The 21,688-nt window shown below is 37.5% G+C and overlaps 1 pseudogene; it reads left to right on the plus strand.

Moving 5' to 3' along the window:
* Positions 1-3,081: 3,081 nt before the first annotated feature.
* Positions 3,082-4,347, plus strand: LOC120591441 (keratin, type I cytoskeletal 18-like; annotated as a pseudogene).
* Positions 4,348-21,688: the final 17,341 nt, after the last annotated feature.

Raw genomic sequence — 21,688 nt, forward strand, 5'->3', positions numbered from 1 at the left:
GCACTATTAGAGTGCAAAGGAATATTATGCACAAATAACAATGAGTCAACTATAGCTAAATGCCACAACATAAATGAATCTTACATATAATGTTAGCCAAAGAAGAATATCTATAGCATGATTTCATTTATATAAACTTAAAAAAAAAAAACAGGTAAAATGTAATTACATTGTTTAGGAATGCATACATAGTTGGTAAAACTATAAAGAAATTTTTACTGTAAATAGAAGAATGTTGTTACCTTTAGAAAAGAAGGAAGACCTGTGATTGGATGGGATACATGGCAGGTGCTGTCAATGTTTTATTTCTTGATCTAAGTGATGGTTACTCAGGTGTCCACTTAGTAATTATTATAATTGTTAGACTTCATGGTTTATGCACTTCTAAATATGTATCTTATATTTCACACCAAAACATATTTTTTAAGAAAACATTTCAAGACTCACAGAAATAAAACTCTCATGGTTGCATTTTTGACACCATGTATGACAAGTAGTAGGAAAGATATTTTTGGGTAAAGTAGGCAGACTCATAGCCTCTTCAGCCACAATACATACCCATCCGTTTTCTCTGCTACTCACACAGGCACTCTTGCCCTCTGCAATCTACCTCACAAGACTAGAAAGCCTGGTCCTTGTCATTTATGCAGCTGTCTATTGATTTTGCCATAATCTTTTAGAACCAACCAAACCAACTTATGATTAGTTCAACCATAGCACATCTTAAATTTAAATTGAAAGCACAGTAATTATTTTCATGTCTTTTAAAAATTTGAATTACACAAACCAATGAACGTGATCCTAAAGCAACTAAGATGATTATTTATGCCTTGTAATTTGTCTGGTCGTGGGTAATAAGAAATAAGAAATAAAAGACACTGAAAAAAGTCAATGATAGAAAATACAAATGGAAAACTTAGTATTTTTTTTTTTTTGAATGATAGCAACAGCTCATCAGAGAAGCACTTAGGAGTTGTCATGGCAACAGTAATACATGAAAGTGAGCCTTTAGCCTCCAAGTCTCCTTTTTCTCTCTTTTCTAGCGCTGGCACTAAATAGTAAAGAATAGTCCCAGATGATGTGCAAAACCTATAATGTTTATAAATTAGTCTCAGTTAACTCATACAACAACCTTGAGTTTCTCAACAAATAATACGCTGATGAGTGTTAAGAGAGCAGAGACATCTCCAATGAATGTACAATGCATCCAGGTCCCATAAAATAAAATAATACAGCATATGGTTGGGTTTACTGTTGGTCTTCCCATATCAGACCTGATTAGCATCATGTGTAGTTTTAAGTTCTGAATTTTGTTCCATCTTTATGACACTTTGCTGTAATACATCTCATTCCAGCCTTCATATCCCTGGTCTCTAATCAGCCTACATTTATCTGTTGTACAATAAATAGGTAGTATAGTATACTGATTAAGATAGTGAAGTTTGGGACTAGATAAACCTAAATTCGAATTCTGGCACTGCCACTTATCTACTGGGCAATCTTGGGTGACTTACTTAATATTTCCAAAGTTAAAATTCCTCATCTGTAAAACAGAGATAACTATAATTATAAATATAATCCCTCATATAGGATAGTTTGAGGATTAAATGAGATAATATCCATAAAAGCACTTAGTCCAGAACTTAGTACATATTAAACATTCTAAATATTAATTTATTATTATACATAAAATACTGCCCATGACCTATGATTAAAATATCTATAATCATAGATAATTTAAGCAATTTTTTAAATCACAGAAAAATTAGAATTTTTAGAATTATAATTCTTGAACACTTTATTCAACTTCTGTTTCTATTCCTGATTTAATGTGTTTTATTTTTCAGTTAATACTTGGAAATACTATTCAAAGATGACTCTGCCAGACTTCTCGATGCTTTATTATGCTTTTGCTTGGGTCCCAATCTCAATCACAATTAAGAGTGGTAAACTCTGAGAGACAAGGCTCAGTTTAATTCCTATACATCTATAGTTTAGTAAGTGAGATAAATAAAGTTTATAAATATGTCTATGAGTATAAAAAAAAAGAAGATTGGACAACAGCTGGCAAAAAGCTCAAAGCAATAAGAATAATGTGAAATGTGAAATGACAATCCCACAGCAAGAATTAAAACTCTAATTCAAAAAGATATATGCACCCTTATGTTCACTGCATTATTTACAATAGCCAAAATATAGAAGCCTCCTAAATATCCATTAATAGATGATTGGATAAAGAAGGTGTGATACATACATATAATGGAATATTACTCAGCCATAAAAAGTAATAAAATCTTGCCGTTTGCAACAACATGGATGGACCTAGAGGATATCATGCTAAGCGAAATGTCAGACAGAGAAAGACAAATACCATATGATTTCACTTATATGTGGAATCTAAAAACAAAATAAATGTGCAAACAAAACAGAAACACATAGATACAGAAAACAAATTGATGGTCGCCAGATGGGAAGGAGTTGGGAGATGAGTGAAAAAGGAGAAAGGGATTAAGAAGTACAAATCGACAGTTATAAAAGTGTCATGGAAATGTAAAGTATACCATAGGGAATATAGTCTATACTATAGTCTATACTATTATAATAACAATGTATGGTGTCAGACAGGTACTAGACTTATCAGGGTAATCACTTCATAAGGTATATAAATATCTAATCACTATGTTATACACCTAAAACTAATATAAAATTGTATATCGACTGAAATTGAAAAATAAATTTAAAAAAAAGAATGTAAAAAATGTGCAGAAAAGTCTTGGTAAGGCTTATTGCATCCAATTGTTCTAGAAGGCAAAGAAAGATCATAACTAGCCAATTGAGGTCTCATTCACTTAGTCTGAGGACTTCTGGGAGTACTTTTACCAACAGCTAACAGATACCGGTTAGGAGTATAAACTTGAACCAAGCTGCTTACCTTTTTTTTTTTCTTTTTTGAATTGAAGTGTTATACGTTTAGAAGCATGGATATTTTGTGTATAGCTTGATGAACTTTCACAAAATGAACATCTTCATGTACTCAGTACTCAGATAAAGAAATAGAACATTGGCGACCTAAACCTGAGTCTTGGCCTTTCACCTTCCTCCCAGAACAACATGAGTTTCAGCACCTGTTCGAGCTTTTCCACTAGTTACTGGCCCCTGGGCTCTGTGTAGTCACATAGCTACTGGGTCCGGCCAGCAGCAGCGCAGCCAGCATGTACGCAGGTGCAGGGGGCTTAGCTCCCAGATCTCTGTGTCCCATTCCACCAGGGGCCTGGCTGCAGGAATGGCTTGGGTCTGGAGGGTATAGGGGATATCCGAACCAAGAAAGAGACTATGCAATGCCTGAATGACCACCTGGCCTCCAACCTGATGAGGGTGTAGAGCCTGGAAGCTGATAGTCAGAGACTAAAAAGGTAAATCTAAGAACACCTGGAGAAGAAGGGACCCCAGGTCAGAGACTGGGGACATTACTTCAAGACCACCAAGGAGCTGGGTGCTCAGATCTTTGCAAGTTCTGAGAACAATGCCTGCATTGTTATGCAGATTGACAATGCTCATCTGACTACTGATGACTTCAGTCAAGTATGAGATAGAGCTGGCCATGCACCAGTCTGTGGAGAGTGACTCTGTGGGCTCTGAAAGGCCATTGATGACACCACTATCATCTACAGCTGGAGATGGAGATTGAGGCTCTCAGGGAGGAGCTGAAGAGGAAATAAATGGTCTGCAAAAACAGATTGCCAACTCCAGGTTGTCTGTGGAGTTTGGGTGCCCCCAAATCTCAAGGCTTCAGCAAAATCAGGGCAGACATCTAGGCCCAGTATGATGAACTGGCTTGGAAGAACCATGAGGAGCTAGAAAAGTGTTGGTCCCAGCAGATTGAAGAAAGCACCACAGTAGTCACTTTGCAGACCTCTGAGAAAGGAGCTGCTGAGATGACACTCACAGAGGTGAGACACAGCCCAGTCCTTGGAGATTAACCTGGACGTGATAAAAAATCCGAAATCCAGCTTGGAGAAGAGCCTGAGGGAAGTGGAGACACACTATGTCACACAGATGGAATAGCTCAACAGGATCCTGCTGCACCTGGAGTCAGAGTTGGTCCAGACTTCGGAAGAGGGGCAGCACCAGACCCAGGAGTATGAGGCCCTGCTGAACATCAAGGTCATACTGGAGGCTGAGATCACCACCTACCGCCACCTGCTGGAAGAAAGAGAGGACTTCGATTTTGGTGACGTCCTGTACATCAATTCCATGTAATTCATCTAAAAGACCACAGCCACCCACAAGATTGTGGATGGCAAAGTGGGGTCTGAGATCAATGACACCAAAGTCTTGAGGAGTTAAGGCAGCAGAAGTGGGGCAACACTTGAGGTGGGCAGGAGGCCAATAAAGTGCTCAGAAATCATTGAAAATAAAAAGAAATAGAACATTTTCAGCATAACAGAAGCCTTCCTTAGGCCCCTTCCCAAACATTACTGCCAATTTCCTATTACTGTTGCAAGAAGCAATACCCAAAGGAGGAAATTAGACGCTCAGACAACTTCGTTAAAAGTAGGAGAATTTATTAGCTGGCGGAGCATATGGGGCTTAACAGCGCCAAAACACGAGCTCTCCTTGGTTAGATTTCTTACAATTTATATACCTTTGTAGTGTCCATGCAAGGGGCATTTGATTCTTTTGTCTGAGGTTTTACAAGCACCTCATGACTCAGGATGGGGAGGGGGAGTTTCAGGTCGGGGGATGCAAGAGGAATTTCTAGACTACTGGTCTTATCTTATATCTACAGGTCGTTTGTCTTATAGATGTTGCAAGTTTCCAGAAGTCTATTTAGAGATTTATAAGATATGGTTAATCTATAACCAGCTGAGTTGGTCATTTCTGCAAGCCCTTTCCTTTACATTTTCCAGATGCTTCCTCTCCTTTCTTAATAGTGTCAATTAGTTTTGTCTTTTAACTCTGTAACTAGTTTAAATATCTTTAAACAAAGATACAATGTATAATTCTGTGGGGTTTTTTTTCATCAACAATATTCTTGTGAGACTATGCTTTATAATTATTGGGTCTTTGACCTGTTCCTGACACAGAACTCCTAAAAATCTTTAAATTTCCTAAGTAATGAGAATGATGAAGGTGTCTTTTATTATGTTAATGCAGTGACTTTTGGAAAGCCCTTAGGTAACCTAAGAATGTAGCAGGGGAACCAGCTACAGTGATTAGAGTGTTGGAACTTTCAGTCTCAAATCCCTAGCCAAGGGTGGGGGCAGGGAGAGAGGAGTGGGGCTCCAGGTTGAATCAATTACCAATGGCCAATGATTTAATCAATGACTATGTAATGAAGTCTGCATAAAAACCCAAAAGGACTGGCTTCAAAGAGTTTCAGGTTGGTGAGCATGTGCAGGTGCAGAGAGAGTGGTGTGCTTGGAGAGGGCATGGAAGCTCTGCACCCTTTCCTCCTACTTTGTCTTGTGCATCTCTTCCATCTGACTGTTCCTGAGTTATATCCTTTTATAATAAACCAGTGATCTACTAAGTAAAATGTTTCTCCGAGTTCTGTGAGCTGCCTTAGGAAATTAATTGAACCCAAGAGTCGTTAAAACTTCTAACCTATAGCTAGTCAGTCAGAAGCACAGATGACTGGCATCTAAACAGAGGTGGAAGACTGTTTTGTAGGACTGACTCCCTAATATATGGGGTCTGACACTACCTCTGGGTAGATAGTATTCAGAACTGAGTTGTAGGACAGCTGGCGTTGGAGAATTGCTCATTGATGTGGGGAAATACCGCCTCCCCCATATGTTGGAATTGGTGACCAGAACCTTGAGAGACTCACCCGTGTTGTATATGGCTGTGGTTTGCTTGTTTTCATTGTATATAGCATTTCATTATATAAATACACTATAATTTTTAAAAATCCATTTACCATTGATGGGCATTTGGATTGTTCTCATTTGGGGAGTTTTACACACGGTGGTGCAATAAACAGTCTTGTATCTGTCTTTTGGTATACATTATGCAGAGTCTCTTTCATTTTTGTTAGAATGCATATCTAAGAGTGAAAATGCTGGATTGTGGAGTATGCAAATGTTGAGCTTAAGCAGATACTGGTGAACTAGTATCTCCACTTAGCCAAAGTTGGTTTTGCCAAATTGTACTCTTAATGTAGGGAGGAGGCGAGAGAACTAAAATGTTAATCAAGCTACATTCAGAGACTGCAATATGCTGATCAGCCCTGCAGCCAGGCCAGGAGGACACCTGCAGAACAAAGGAAGATTTCTGCTAGGATTGCTAACAACCCATTTTTCACACCTGTGAAAGGGGAAACAGGAACAATGGAGTCTTTAAGTGGAGCCCTCCACAAATAAAATCATTCATTCCCTATGGCTAAAACCATGGGGAACCTATGGGTTAAAGGCTGGGAATTGCCAGCAGACCTTTCAGGCTACATACTCTTCCTCTTCCCCTTCCTCACTGTATGTCCCTATCAAAGGAAATGGGAACTAAAGAATGACATATAAACTGAATTCCTTGAACACTTGCTCCCCCCACACTCTCCATCCCCCACCCCACTCATTGCCTTTCCATGTCTCTCTCAGTCCTCTCGTTCTCTGCCTCTGAGAGGAGACCACACTCTGTGGAGTGTTACTCCTTTTTCTAATAAACTTTCCTTTTGACTCTAACTTTGGCGTGTGTATTGAATTCTTTTTACACTCTCTGCCAAAGGACCCTCTTTTTCTCTGTGTGTGGGGCTGGGTCTCCCCATCACTTGTCTTGCATCACTCTCACCTGCAGTATACGAGACTTCCAGATGCTTCTCATTCTCACTAACACTTGGTATGTCTGACTGTCTGCTTAATTTTAGCCTTACTGGTGGATGTACAGTGGTATCTCACTGTGGTTTTGATGTTCTTGATGAATTATAAGGTTGAACATATTTTCATATGTTTTTGAACATTTGGTTATCCTCTTTTGTAAAGTGCCTGGCCAAACCTTCTGCTCATTTTTCTATTGTACTGTTTCTCTTTTTCTTATTGATTGGAAAAATTTTATTAATACATTTTATTAAATATATGTATTCAAAGGTTCATAAACAGCCAAAGTAAAATAGATGAATCACTGAAGTAGTAATTAGTAAAAATGTATTTGCTCACACCAAAAAGACAGTTTGCAAATTGGGAACAAATCAAAACATGGAACTCAAAGAAGTGACCGAATAAAAAAAAGTAATTATTTTTGAAGAATTTTTGAAGAATTGACGAGATTCGGGCTTGGGGTAGCAGATTGCTGAAGAAGAAACAAAGTTTGTTTATACAACCTTTCGGCCTTGAATTCCCTAATGCTGGCAATAAGTACCCCTCTCCTCTTGGTACAGGGAGGCTACTTTTTGTATGGGAAATTTATTTCCTCCTTTCAGGGAGCGCAAAAGAGGGTCAGAGTGTCCTTCTTGCATTGGTCGTTTCTTAAATAACTTTAATTCAAAATAATCAATATGCCACTTTGACATATTTTGGGGCGGCCTGACCTGAATCCCATCATTAGCTTTGCAATATAAGCTAAATTAAGCTTTGTATGACTAAACTGGTTTTGTCTGCTCAGGGAAGCTTCAAGATTGGTTTCTATTTGCTCTCGATTTTAAAAATATAAATTATTCTGGATATTATTCCTTTGTCAGATATAGATACTACAAATATCTTCTTTCAACATTGTTTTTTTTTTTCTTTTTGCTTTCTTAACAGTATCTTTTGAAAAATAGTTTTAATTTTGATGCAGTTCACTTTATCAACAGCATAGTGGTTAAGAAATTAGCCCTGAAGTTAGACATATGTTAAAGTCCCAGTTCTGACTCTTATTTACGTTGTGAGACTTGGGAAAATTGTTTTACTTATCTAAGCTTGAGTTTCCTCATCTGCAAAATGAGAATAATAACCTCATCTCCACATGGTATTGCTGTGAAAATTAATTAGGATCATTTGTGTGAAGCACTTGGAACTCTTCTAGGCGTGCAAACTGTTATTATCCATATCATTATCATTGTAATACTTATTATTTTATTTACATGTTAAGATAATCATGTAGGAGCCAGGTTGTTGAGAGCAATAGCTTGCCAGTCTTTGGGATCTGCAACTCTCTAAATAAACCTTACTAAAAAAAATTTATTTAATAATAGCACAATTTTAATAGGTTCACATCATGGAGTAAACATAATTAATTTGTTCATATTAACTTTAATATAGAAACATAATTTTCTGGAACTGTTTGATATTGTATTGCAGGCCTGGATCAGGCAGTGCAGCTGAAGAGATTTCTTCATTGTCTAGAATCTACATGACTAGAAAGCATTTGATTTGCCAACACACTTGATTTTGAGTCTTCAGTTGTCTCAATCTATTTTTATGTTTCATTATATCAGTTGTGCCTTAACAGAGTGAAATTCCACCACACTATGTCGATAAAACCTTTGAAAAAGGAAACATACTTCATTATTTTCCCTTTAACATCACTGGGAAAAAGTTCTTATGATCACATTTACACAGTTGTTCATCTAGATTTACCTGAAACTTTATTAAATAATTCTTGAAAGTAAGGTAGGCATTTTTGGGAATTTGTTGAAAACATTATAGTATCATTCAGTGTACCGTGGTCTTAATTTTCTAAATTACATTCTGGTTCCTCAAGTTACTAGGGCAAACTTAGAGTTAGGATTGTTCTTCACCTAGTGAACTTGTAATAAAACTGCAACAAACATGAAGACAACTGAAGTGGGAAGGTGAATGATTTGACGTAGTGAGAAGTAGTTTTGAAAATTGTAAACTGACTCATTTCTTTCAAAATTGCTTCACACATACCATCTGCCTATAAAGGTCAAGCAGAGACTGGCCATCTAGAATGAACCTAGAATAAGTGAGTCACGGTGTATACAGTGTAAGACTTGTTATTTACTAAGCACTTTCTATAGCCAAGTACCTTCTCAACGCTTAGTGTGGATTATCTCTTTTAACCTTACCCACAATCTTTCAGAAGGGGTACCATTTTGTACCCATTGTATAGCTAAAGAAACTGAGCCTTGGAAAGAATAAATAATTGAGCTGCAGTCACACAATTAATAAATGATAAGTCAGGATTCAAACCCAGGTATCTAGACTCAGTATCGGTCGCTCTTTATTCACAATATACTATGCTCTATTTGCATTCTATCAGTAGATACTTAACTTCTGAGGGGAGACTGCAACAGTGCTTCTTAAGATGTACTCCAAAGAGAGACCAGTTATGTTCCCCACACCACAACCACGATAACCTGACCGGCTTAATGATCAGCCATATTGCAGTGAATCCACAAAGTCCCTCAATTAGTACATATCTAGTAAGACACACTCCACAAAGCATGCAAAAGTAAAATCAAGAACCTAAACCATTCTAGACACTTTGTTCAGAAGAACTATCACTGAAAATTCCTTCGATCGAGTATTTCTATTATCCTTGTAATAGTCTTTTAAGCTGCTTCTCTACCATCACATACCAATTACCATTGAACTCTGTATCACAAAGGTTAAATCAAGGCAATCTAGTAGACTTAAATAGCATAAGAATGGGAAATGATATAGGAAAGAAGAGATTAAAAAAGAATAAGGGATTGGACAGAAATAAAGCATAGAATTGGGATCTAGATTGATTGAAAAGATATAAATTCTTTATATTAATATGATTTCTTTGTGACCCTTTAATGTGATGTTCTGATGGTTTCTTCTTCTCTATTCAATTATTAAAATGGTTGATTGAAAAGCATTTTGCAAATAACCAAATAATCAATCTGATTTAGTGATCTTAACAATCTAATCTGGATATTATTTCAGTAAAGTATGAATCTCATTCACTATATATTATAGTTATCTCTGCTGTGTAACAAACCACCCCAAAACTTCATGGCTTAAAAAAAATACCAATCATTTATTTGGGAGCAGGGCTTTGCAGAGGTGGCTCATTGCTGCTACACACAGTAATAGCTGGAGTGGCTCAGCTAGGGGCTGGATGATCCATTTTTAAGATGGCTCACACAGAATGCTGCAAAATGGTGCTGGCTGTTCAACCAGAGTGATGGAATGGAGGGTCTTATTTCCCCCATCTTATAGGCTTCTCCATAGGCCTATGTTTTAGAAGCTGATTCTGAGAACAAAGGTCTCAAAAGAAACCAGATGCAAGCTGTTGCCTTTTATAGCCTAGCCTCAGAAGTCACATAGCATCACTTCTGTTATAATCACAAGCCGGCCTAGATTTAAGAGGAGGGAACATAATTCCCACCTCTCAACAGGAGGAGCATTAAAACTACACATTAAGGAAAGCATTTGGAATGGGAGATATTGTTGTGGCCATTTCGGAAAGTGCAACCTACCACGCCATATGTGGCCATCATTCACTGAGCACTGAATTAAGAGTTACATGTTCAGTAGTGAGGAAAAATACACACTTATTGTCTGGTGAGGGAAACAGGCAGTATTCTAATAGTCACATAAATATATATGTAATTATAATGGTGATAAATTGTGCGACTGAGAGATCATGAGGGAGTATGAAGTCTAAGAGGTCAGCAAAGGCTTTTGGAAAAACAAATAAGAGTTAAACTGAGATCTTAAGGATGAGGAAAGGTAAATTTTTCAAAAAACATTTTATGCACAAGGAACAGCATGTGAAAAAGTTCTATGGCAGAAGGACAGAACATGGTGATAACAAGGGTATAAAGAAGGCTTGTGTGGCTGGAGAAGTAAGTGAGAAAGTGAGAATAAAATAAGTTGAAGCTAGACAGGCTCAGTGTCTAGACTAGGCAGGAGCATGCTAAGGCTTATTGCCTTTAGTCTCAGAGCAGTGGGAAGCCATGAAGTGTTTTAAGCAGAGGCAATGGCATGATCAGATTTGCATTTCAAAAGGTACGCTGTCTTCAGTGTGAAAGATAAATAGAAGAGAGTGAAAGCAAGGAGTACGATGATGTGGCTATTGTAGTAGTTCAGGCAAGAGGAAACTACTAAACTAGCCTGGTAGTAGAGATGGGGAGAATGGAACAGATGCAAGAAACAGATAGGAGGGCCTGTGTTTATTTAGGTCTCTCCGGAACTATCAGACTCCAGCTCCTCTAGAGCAATAAGGGTCAAATCCTAATAACCTTTGAATCCATACCACTCAGCCCACCATCTGGAATTTAAGAGATAATGAATGTGTGTTGGATGGATGGATGGATGGATGGATGGATGGATGGATGGATGGACGAACAGAAGAATGAATAAGAAAATAGATACACTTCTCTTTAATTCCAAGTTCTTTTGCCTTAGTGCCCTTATTCCTATTGTTCTCTCTTCTTGTAACAACCTCCCTGCTTGTTCTCACTTCTCTCCATGCTCTTATCAATCTATTCCTCACCAAGGGAGCTTTCTTGGATCTCAAGCCAGTTACATTCCCTCTGTGCCTTTAGAGGACATCACTTTCAGATGTTAGAACATACCTCACTGTACTGCAATACTCACTTTGTCCCTTTTCTTTGATCATGTGAGCTCCCTCAGGCAAGGACTGTGTCTTGTTCACATCCTTAACCCTAGCAAGCAGAACAATGTACAACCTACAGTAGGCACTAGTTAGTATTTGTTCATATCAGTGAATGAAGGAAATGATTTCTGTGTGGATAAGACCACCAAATGCAAAGGTGTCAGAGCTGACATTCTGTGTTGGGAAGTTAGGAAGGCAACTAGTCTTTTTTTCCGAAGGGTTACTATTGCCTCTGCCTGAGAGTAGGCCAGAAGGTTGCTAGTGAGCAGTCCTCATTGCTCTTCTTCTGCCCAGTGTGCAACCAAGAATCTGCCTCAGCATTTGAAGAAATACTCAGGTGAGCTTTCAGAATTCTCCACCATAAAATACAATAGGAATGAATTGGACCAGAAAAAAATATTTAAAAGCAGGTGCTTTCAATTAAAAATTTAGTAAGTAGACTACCCCTCCCAACAGGATAATTAGTTGAAACACTATTTCATGCTTCCAGTGAGGTCACTAATAAAATATAAATACTCATGTAAATGGGAAACACTGTCAAGTAAAATGCATAAAAATTTAGGCCCGTGCGTCTTAAATGGAAATCCACATGACATATTCTTCAGCTTTTGTGACTTCTCTAGGAGAATTTTTAATTTTAGTTTTAAATTAGGTGTTAATTTAAAAATTAATATAGCATATTTCAAATTATCTGATACACTTACTGTTTGGTGGGGAAACAGGCTGAAAAACAGTATTGATAAACAGTTTTAAAATAGAAGAGGGTTCTATATTTATGATTGCTTTGATGCTGAATGTGATCCATCAAGGAGGTTAGTTTTAAATGTGTTGATAAGCATGTCCAGGTCCATTGCACATCCCAATGTCAAGATGATAACACTCATCCCACGAATATTATACAGCTCCTACTAGTTTCAAAGACAAACAAACAAACCTCAAAAAATCTCTTATTTTGGGCAGCAATAATTTGCAATTAAAAATCATTTTCAAAGAATAAGATGTTAATTTCTTATTTAGTGACTATAATAATATTATTTGAAAATGATACTGTGCATCAGAGTAATATTGTGAAGTAATAACATATAATATAAGTGGTTTTTATGTATAAATTCATTCATTTATTCTTTTGGTATATGCAATAGACCATACACTGTTCCACGCTTTGGGAACACAGCGGTGACTCAAAACAAGTTCCTGGTCCTGTGGAGCTTACACTCTTGTGAATGACATCTAGGCACCAAGTAAAGCCAAAGCACATTATAGTCCAACTATGCAAAAGAAAGTTATACAGTAGTTTGGAAGAAAAAGAGTGGTGAGAATTGAGTCACCACAGGGCACATTGTAGTCTATACACTGCAGCCTCTAAAACATCTATGCCAGATCAACCATGTCCAAATTCACAGTGAGAGAGGACTTACTGAGTTGATCTTGTCTTTGTATATCAACTTGCATAAAGTCAATTAGTATGTGAATAAATAATATTTAAGAAAAAGATTTTTAGTAGTTGATATCTTTAAATTTCTCAGTTATATTCTGGAAATGTTAATATGCATTTTATTAGTTTGGTGGTTTGACATAGTTAATTTGTAAATTTCTTTTTGCGTTGATAATTGCATGAGCAGGTTTAAAAGAAGTATAAGCGGGAGGAATTTAAATTTAATTTTGTAAGCAGTTTTATTGAAGTACAATTAACATGTCATAAAATTCAATCTTGCAAGTGTGCAGTTCGATAATTTTTTAGTAAATTTCTACAATTGTGCAACGATCACCACAACCCAGTTTTAGAACAATTTAATTTTCCCAAAAAGTTCTCTTGTGCCCCTGCTTCCACCTCCAGTCCCAGGCAATCACTAATCTGTCTCTGGAGATTTTCCTTTTCTGAAAATTTCTTATAAATTGAATGTTTTATGTCTGGCTTCTTTCACTCAGCATAATGCTTTTGAGGTTTATTCACCTTGTAGTGTGTATCAGTTTTTTCATTTCTATGGCTGAATAAATTTGTTACATACATAAAATACATTTTGTTTATCCATTAGCAGTTCATGGACATTTGGATTGTTTTCTAGTCAGACTGACAATCGCTAATCTTTTTTTTTTATTATGTCTTTTTTTTCTAAGTTTAAAAATATATTTAGTTTTATATATAATTTTACATATAATTTTTAAAATTAAACTTTTTATTTTAAGAGAATTGTATATTTACATGGAGTTATAAGAAATAATACAGAGAAGATTCTTTTGTACCCTTAACTCAGTTTTCCCCAATTAACATTTAGCAAAACTATAATATTATAGCAAAAGTAGGATATTGACATTGATACAGGCAAGAAACAGAACACTTCCATTATTGTAAGGATCCCCGCTAGCTTTCTTAGCTACACTCACTTCCCTCCCATACCTACGCCCTCCTTAACCCCTAGCGGCTGTTAATCTGTTTTCCATTTCTATAATTTCGTTATTTTAACATTATTATATAAATAGAATCATACAGTATATCATCTGGGATTGGCTTTTTTTCACTTGGCATAGTCCACTGGAGATTCACCCAGGTTATTGCATGTATTGATAGTTTGTTCCTTTTTAAAAATTGCTAAGTGATATTTAGTTTTGAAGGACAGTTTTCCTGGTTATAGAATTCTTAGTTGACAGTTATTTTTCCTTTTAGCATTTTGAATATATCATCCAAATGCCCTGGGCCTCCATTGTTTCTGGTGAAAAATTAGCCATAAATTATACTGTCATTCCAGTGTTCTATGAATTTTTTTCTTTCTTGCTGTTTTCAATATCTTCTCCTTGTCTTTAGTTTTAGCAGTTTAAGTAAGCTATGTCTAGATATGGATCTCTTTATGTTTATTCTCCTTGAGATTTGTTGACTTTCTTGGTTTTGTAGAGTAATGTTTTTATCAATTGTGAGATGTTTTCAGCCATTATTTATTCAGATAATCTTTCTGCCCCTTTATGGGACTCTCATTTCACATTCTTTGGTACACTTGATGTTGTCCTGCAGATCTCTGCTTATTTTTCTTTACTCTTTTTTTCTTTCTGTTCTTCACTTTCCCTTGATTTATCTCCAGGGAAAGTTCACTGAAGCTCTGGTATCATATCAGATCTGATGTTGAACGCATCTAGTGATTTTTTTCGTTATAGTTATTGTACTTTTTAACTCTAGAATCACCATTTGGTTCTTTTTGTAGTTCCTATCTCTCTATCAAGGTTCTCTATTTGTATAGTAATAGTTACTATATTTTATTTGTCTTTAAACATGGTTCCTTTTCATTTTTAAAACATATTTTTAAATAGTTGCTTTGAAGTTTTGTCTGCTACAACCAACACTGGGGTCCATTCAATCAGTTTCCATTGACTAATTTCTCTCCTGAGTAAAAGTTAGATTTTCCCATTTCTTTGCAAGTCTCAGTATTTTTTTTGAAAACTGAACATTTTAGGACAATAAATTATAGCAAATCTAGATTCTGATTTTTCCCTCTAAGAGATTTTTTTCAGTAACTTGTCTGGACTTAACTTATAGAATCTGTCTCTCTCATAGTGTGTGGTTGATGATATCTCTGCTCAAGTTTTTTGTTTTTTTGTTTTTTTAAATTTTATTCTTATATAAAAATTTTAGCCTGGTTTCCTAAAGCTTTTCCCTGAGTTTGCATAGCTTAATGGTCAGGAAATGATTTGGGCAGCAGTTATACTCAAATACATTAAACCTATTAAACTTCCATCCTCTGACAACAGATTTAGGCATTTCTCAAGTCTTCCTCGGCTTTGACTTTCCAACAAATTCTTTTTTGTCTCCTTTGAATGCGCATGTCATTCCTCAGTTGGCCAGGGATGTGTGGAGGGCTTATCTAGTTTTCCTGTGGCTCTCTTATTTCCAGGATATCTCCATTAAATTTTCGACTTGTCTATTCCTTGCCCCAAAGTAGAACCTCAGCCTAGAAGAGCCATAAATTATCCATACTCGTTTTCTATTGTGCTTGCTAATTTCAGTAATAATGTCGTTTAGCATGAACTTTTGTCCTCCCTTTTCTGGCAGAAGCTGATGGTGTTCACTGCTGGCTCTGCCCTACTAAAACAATATGCTAAATGAGCTGGAGGTAAGTAGAAAGGGGTACATTCCAGGCAAGAAGGCCATAGATTCTCACTTTTCTTATCCAAATTCTAGTATTTCTTCATGAATAAACACCTCTCAATTTGTTGTTTGCCTTTGGTCAACCTTGAAGGACTTAAAATGGCTGTTTTGACAATTTTATTCAGTTTTATACTTGTTTTGGAGGAGATGATGCACTGTCTTCTTCATGCTGCCATGATTGAAAGTCAATTAAATTAAGTTTATGATTTAAATATTTAGATAACATTAGATATGTACATTTAGATAATATTACAATAAAAATTTTATGTTATTATTGTGGGTATACTAAGGCATCTTTTTTTTTTTAAAGATGTATATTCATTTGGAAAATACTGTAGGCTTTTGAGAATTCAAAAGGCAACATAAATTTTCTCCACTTTCAAACTAAATCCCATTTCTGATCAAAGACGCCTTAATAGGCAGACTCATATATCATGCTCAATATTGTAAAGTGGAGAAATTCATTCTGAATCTATCTTCTCAGAGGACATTTTTTTCAGTTTATTAATTTTTCCATTAAAAAACACCAAGTAGAGGCAGATTCTTCAATAAAAGAGTGAGTAGGATGAAGGTTTATTCTAAATGAAATATAGCAGGGGTCTCCAACCCCCAGGCCAGGAAGTTACCAGTCTGTGGCCTGTTGGAATCCCGGCTGCACAGTAGGAGGTGAGCAGCGGGCCAACAAGTAAAGCTTCATCTGTATTTGCAGCCGCTCCTCAGCACTAGAATCACTGCCTCAGCTCCACTTCAGATCATTAGGCATTAGATTCTCATAGGAGCACTGGTTTCTGGTGCCAAAAAGGTTGGAGACCACTTGTCTATAGCCTTTAAACAAATATCATATATACATACAGACTTTCCAGGAAACATTTGAAAAGTAAGTGGATTTTAAAGTTTTGTCATAGGATAGATATAATAAATTTGATTCGTGCTCTTAATTTTTCACTCGTTTGTTTCCTGTAAGGGAATTTTATATCCCTAGCACACTGACTTTTGATACTTCATATGATATGCTTTGGCCCATGGAATTACATGCTATGTTTAAGCAGAAGTTTTAGATACATTTTTATAATTTTTCCCAGCCTCTTATATTTCTGTCCTTATGCCAACAACATGTCCCAGATAAGGGCAGCTCCTTCAACTTGAACCTCACAATGGGAATACAAGCAGATTCACATTCAGGTCCACTGCCTAGAGCAGAATTTTAGCCAACCAGCAACCATCATGTGGTGTGAATTAGAAGTAAATGTGGTTATAAGCCACTGAGACTTCGGGTTGCTTCTGTAGCAAACACTGATTAATATAGGCATAAAGGTGCACCTCTTCAATAAAAGTTCTTACTAATTCAGAACTTCAATAAAAGTTCTGAATTAGTAAGATTAACATTTTTATGTCACTATAGCAGTAAAAGAAAGTATCTGGATGGGTTTCTTTCACATTTAGAGGGGCGTTGGGGGTTATAAGATGTAAAATATATGCTCTATGGCTTGGGGAGATTCTCAAAAGTTCTGAAACTGAGGTTTGAAAGATTCAAGTGATTGTAGGAAAGACAAGCTTTGTAGATAAAGACATCTTTAGCAGATAATCCAGGCAGTGGTTTCAAATATGATCCACAAATTGAAGGTACTAGGGTAGCTGTTCCAAATGAAGTCATTGATTTTCAATCAAGGTGCACCTCGAGTGAAAACTCCGTGAAGCAAGTTCAGAATGAACAGCAGATAGAATTTATTTATTTTTTTTTAAGATCAGAAAGACCAACTAGTACTAGATTGAAGGAGAATAGAATGTACACACTGAACTTAAAACTTTAATATTGCTCCATTATAGACTTACAAAACCATACCTCAAGTGATGGTTATGTTTCCATAGTATTTTATTCAATAGCAGTCACTACTTACCTTCAGACAGAATTGTTCTGAAATTATCAAGGACTTAAAAGGTTAACAGAGAGACGGTTCTTCTAACACAAGCTGTGGAGGTGTTTAGCCTTAAGAGAAAAAAACTTATGCTTTTACCTGGGTTATGGAAAAGTGAAAAGAACTTATAAAAGTGCTGACTCTTAAACAGAATCCAATTCAAAATAGAGGAAATAGGAATATTGCTCATTTCTCTCCACAGATGGAGCTCCTATCTCCTTGCAAAGTGGTATAGATTAAGGTGCAATTAAATCAGAGCCTTGTGATCTATTTGATCTTGATTTGCAGGGAGCATTGAAACACTTAATCTGTCTGATTGCCACTGCTAACCTAGTGACTGATTAACTAAGAGGTATTTCCTGATTTCTGAAAAGCCCTAAAAGAAAACCAAGGTAGGGGAGGGGCAGAAGGAAACCCATGGTGAGTTAAAAGAGCTTCATTATTAGAATCTTTATACTCTGGAGTGGGATCTGATACTGACCTTGGTAAAGCTATACAAATCAATTAAATAACAGATTTTAGAAATCATCTCTTTCTATTTCCCAAGGTCATAGCAATGACTCACCTGAAAACACTAAGTACCCATTGCCTGAAAAATTATAACAATTGAGTTTCAGAAAGGGTTTTCAATTTTAAATAAAGTGTCTGCATCACCAGAGTCTCTCTCTTGTTAGGTCTTGTCTCATTTTTTTTTTTTAAGTACTGGGTTTTACGATTTTTTGCAAAGTCACTCTGGAATAGTCTTTGTAGAAGAGAATTTTACTGCATAAAGAGAGCTTAGAATTCACCTGATGTGCCCTCTCCCTCGCCACAATTCTAGAGATGAGAAAATGGAGCTCCCAGAGCCTTAGGCACTTACAGTCAGGTAGAGGTAGCGCTGGGTCTGGATCCCAAGTCTCTTGCCTTCCAAGGCTTTCACATTCCGAGCCATCATAGATTAGTTTGGGATCAAAACATTTAGTCTTTTAACTCATCCAGAATCTCTTTAGTAGTGTTACATAGTCCAACTATTCTGTTGTTTTCTCTTTTACAGTCCTAATATTATTAAGACGCAGTTTGGGAAAAGAGTGGGTCTCACTACTGACTCTTTGTGGCAGTAAGAGAAAAACATTTTTAACAGTCAGGTTTGAGATTTGAGTGTTAGTGTTTCTAATTCGATGCTGTCAATGACACTGGCTTCTATTAGTTATTTAGCACATATGAATCATGTTATAGTTTCAAAATAGTTTTCTATCAATAGTAACTTCTTAGCATGAATCAAGCTAGTTTTATTATTTCCTTCTCCTTAAAACAGCTTTCCTGGTCACATCATATTTAATGACTGTAATTAGTTGTCCAGATGCTTAACTGTCTGAATACCTACAATCTACCTGGTGCCTAATAAAGCTTTAGATAGCTTTACTTCCGGGGTTTCTGGTTGCCAAAGACAAGGTAAGAGATGGCAATGGAGGGATTTGGGAAGATGTAGAAGGATAACCTGTCTTTATTGATGACAACTGAAGAGTTTGCAGGTGTTCTAGCTCATCCCTAATTCCAAGCCTTGGGTGACTCTGCCTTATTCTAGAAATCTATGGTGCAGGGCAGAATAAAGGCAGGAAGGGCCATTGGCAGGGTTCACTTTACTCCTGACTAATCCCTCACTTCAAGGGGAAACCCATGAGATCACTTTAGATCAGGAATACACCGACGCTGGTCTGTTCCTAGCTGCTGTTGACAGGAGGGGACACCTTGAGTGATTCTGAACATGAACTCAGAGGCAATTCCAAACCTAGAATAAGAAAAAAGACTCTCCTTGGGCATGACTCAAATAGAAAAGCTCTTTGAATCACAACATTTGAATCTGAGTCACTCGCCAGTCTTTTCTTTGTTCTATAAAGGCAATTTAAGCACTGAGGTCTAAAGCAGGCCTTTTGATTCTTAGCCTTTCCCCTGTCAGCAAACTTCCATCTCAACCACCACATAGGAAGAGTAAGATCTCTTTTAGACATTGAATTTAAAGAAAGACCACTTCATACAAGTGGTTTGGGGAGTTTTGAGGGCTTGGGAGAATTACTAGAAATTATCGTCGGTTTGTACTATGAAGCTATCTCTGCATCTGGGACACATGGCCTGCCAAATGGCTCCATAAATTTGATTACTCTCACCTTTCCTCTTCCTCCTTCCATGTGAAAACTCTTCTAATTTTCTGATCTACCAGCAACTTCAGGGGGAGTTAAGACAAATGAAACCTAACAGAAGTTATGACCTTCCATTGTCACCAATTCACGATGATGCATCATCACGTATTATATTTTTAGATATTCGCGAGTGTTATATTGGGCCAGCTCATATTTAGGTCATCCACTCCACCTTCCCCAAACCCCTCTGATTTTTAAAAGACTTTCAGAGCCTCTACAACCATACTTGCAAGAAATTCTTATTCACTTAAATTTACATCTCATGTTACTGTTTAATTCTGTCCTCTTGGTTTCCAAAGTCCTGCCTAATGAACCTTAAACTATAATACCTAAATTTCATACCTATAAGAAAAGCTGAATTTAAGATTCCAACCCTCACCCTTTTAAATTCTTTCCCAGGTTCAGCCCCTTCATTATTTTGTGTGTCCCACATCCCTCTTTCCACTCTCTCCCTCTCTCTCCCCATACAATCTCAAATCTTCAGATTATCAGATGAGGGGCATGGATGGTCTTCATCACTTAGGGTATGACCCCTCTTCCACATAATAGTTATTTATGTAGCTGAATACCTTTTGGAGCTTTCCTTCCTTTCCAAACCCCTAAACGAAACCATTGTAAGCTTTCTTACCCATTCCTGGTAGTTTCATACTCCAGCTGGTTTCTCATGTCTCTCACTGCTCTCATAAAAAGGTGGACAGTTTGGGCATCATGGCAAGAGATGGTGTCAAGGAGCTTATACATGTTTTCCCATTGTAATAAAGTGTGCAATTAAGTGTAGACTTAGGGGTCAAATTCTAACAATTCTCTTTCTGCTCAGAGAATGCAGTGGTCATTCGGTATAAAACGGTTTGTTACCAAAATCTGCTGCTGCTATGCAGCCTTCTGGTTCCATTGCTTCAAGTGGGGGTTACATGTTTCTTTTTATCAGACTCAGAAGGAACCAAGAAATGGAGTTTGAATGTCAGGGACTGTTAAAAGGGCAATAGAAAGACTGGGAAAAAAACCTCATTAAGCTAAGGAAACAGCAAAAAGTGCAGGTATAAAACAACAATGCCACATGCAAATGTAAGGAATTGTGTATGGATAATTCAGGGGAAATTATTCTGAAAACAACTCTGGTTACTGGAACTTTGGATTGCTGTGAACTACCTGGAAAATAAAAACCATCACCTACTGTCTTCCTCATTGTATCCATAGCATGCAGAACAGTGAATATTTGTGTAAGAGATATAACACTGGCCAAACTATCCAATGTTTTCAGACAAACTATACGTTTCTGTGACACAGTCACTTCCATTCCCCTACAGGCCCCATCTATGGCAGGGTTTGTGTGAAAAATGACTTGAAAAAGGAATGTATAGGGCACCGATTGACTACAGTTCGGTTCCCTACAGAGAGGGGAAAACGCGAAGAGATAACAAGCTCAGGTCAGCAGACATGAGATCACCTTTGAGATATGTCTTATACATTATCATCTGCCAGCTCCTGCCCAAGTTCTCCTGTCTCCACCTCGTGGACCCGAGGCAACCGTGGAGTTAGCAAGAGGCAGTTCTGTTGTAACAGGGAAGTCTCTTGGGGGCAGTACGTCTCCTTTCCCTTGGCATCTCTCGCTTGCAACTGCCGCGCTGCCCCTCGCGTCTCGGCAAAGATGCAGAGGTCGAAGCACGTTGCTGTGCGGAGCTGAAATGCTCCCAGATTCCGCCTCGCGCGCGGGGCTCCTGACGCCAACCGAGATCCTGGGATAGCCTCTAGGATCCTGTGGGTGTTCCCGTCCCTTCAGATTCTCCCTCCCTAGCTCCAGGCCCGCTTCTCAGGCTCACGCCCTCCACCTGAGGAGCATCCCACAGGCTCGCCGCGGTCCTCCATGCCCCGGGGCACTCAGCCGCTCCGGCCGGGCCGGGAGGGGGAGGGGCAGAAGGCGGGAAGCGGAG

The sequence above is a fragment of the Pteropus medius genome, unplaced genomic scaffold (assembly GCF_902729225.1).
Source record: "Pteropus medius unplaced genomic scaffold, Ma_sr-lr_union100, whole genome shotgun sequence".
NCBI classification, from domain to species: domain Eukaryota; kingdom Metazoa; phylum Chordata; class Mammalia; order Chiroptera; family Pteropodidae; genus Pteropus; species Pteropus medius.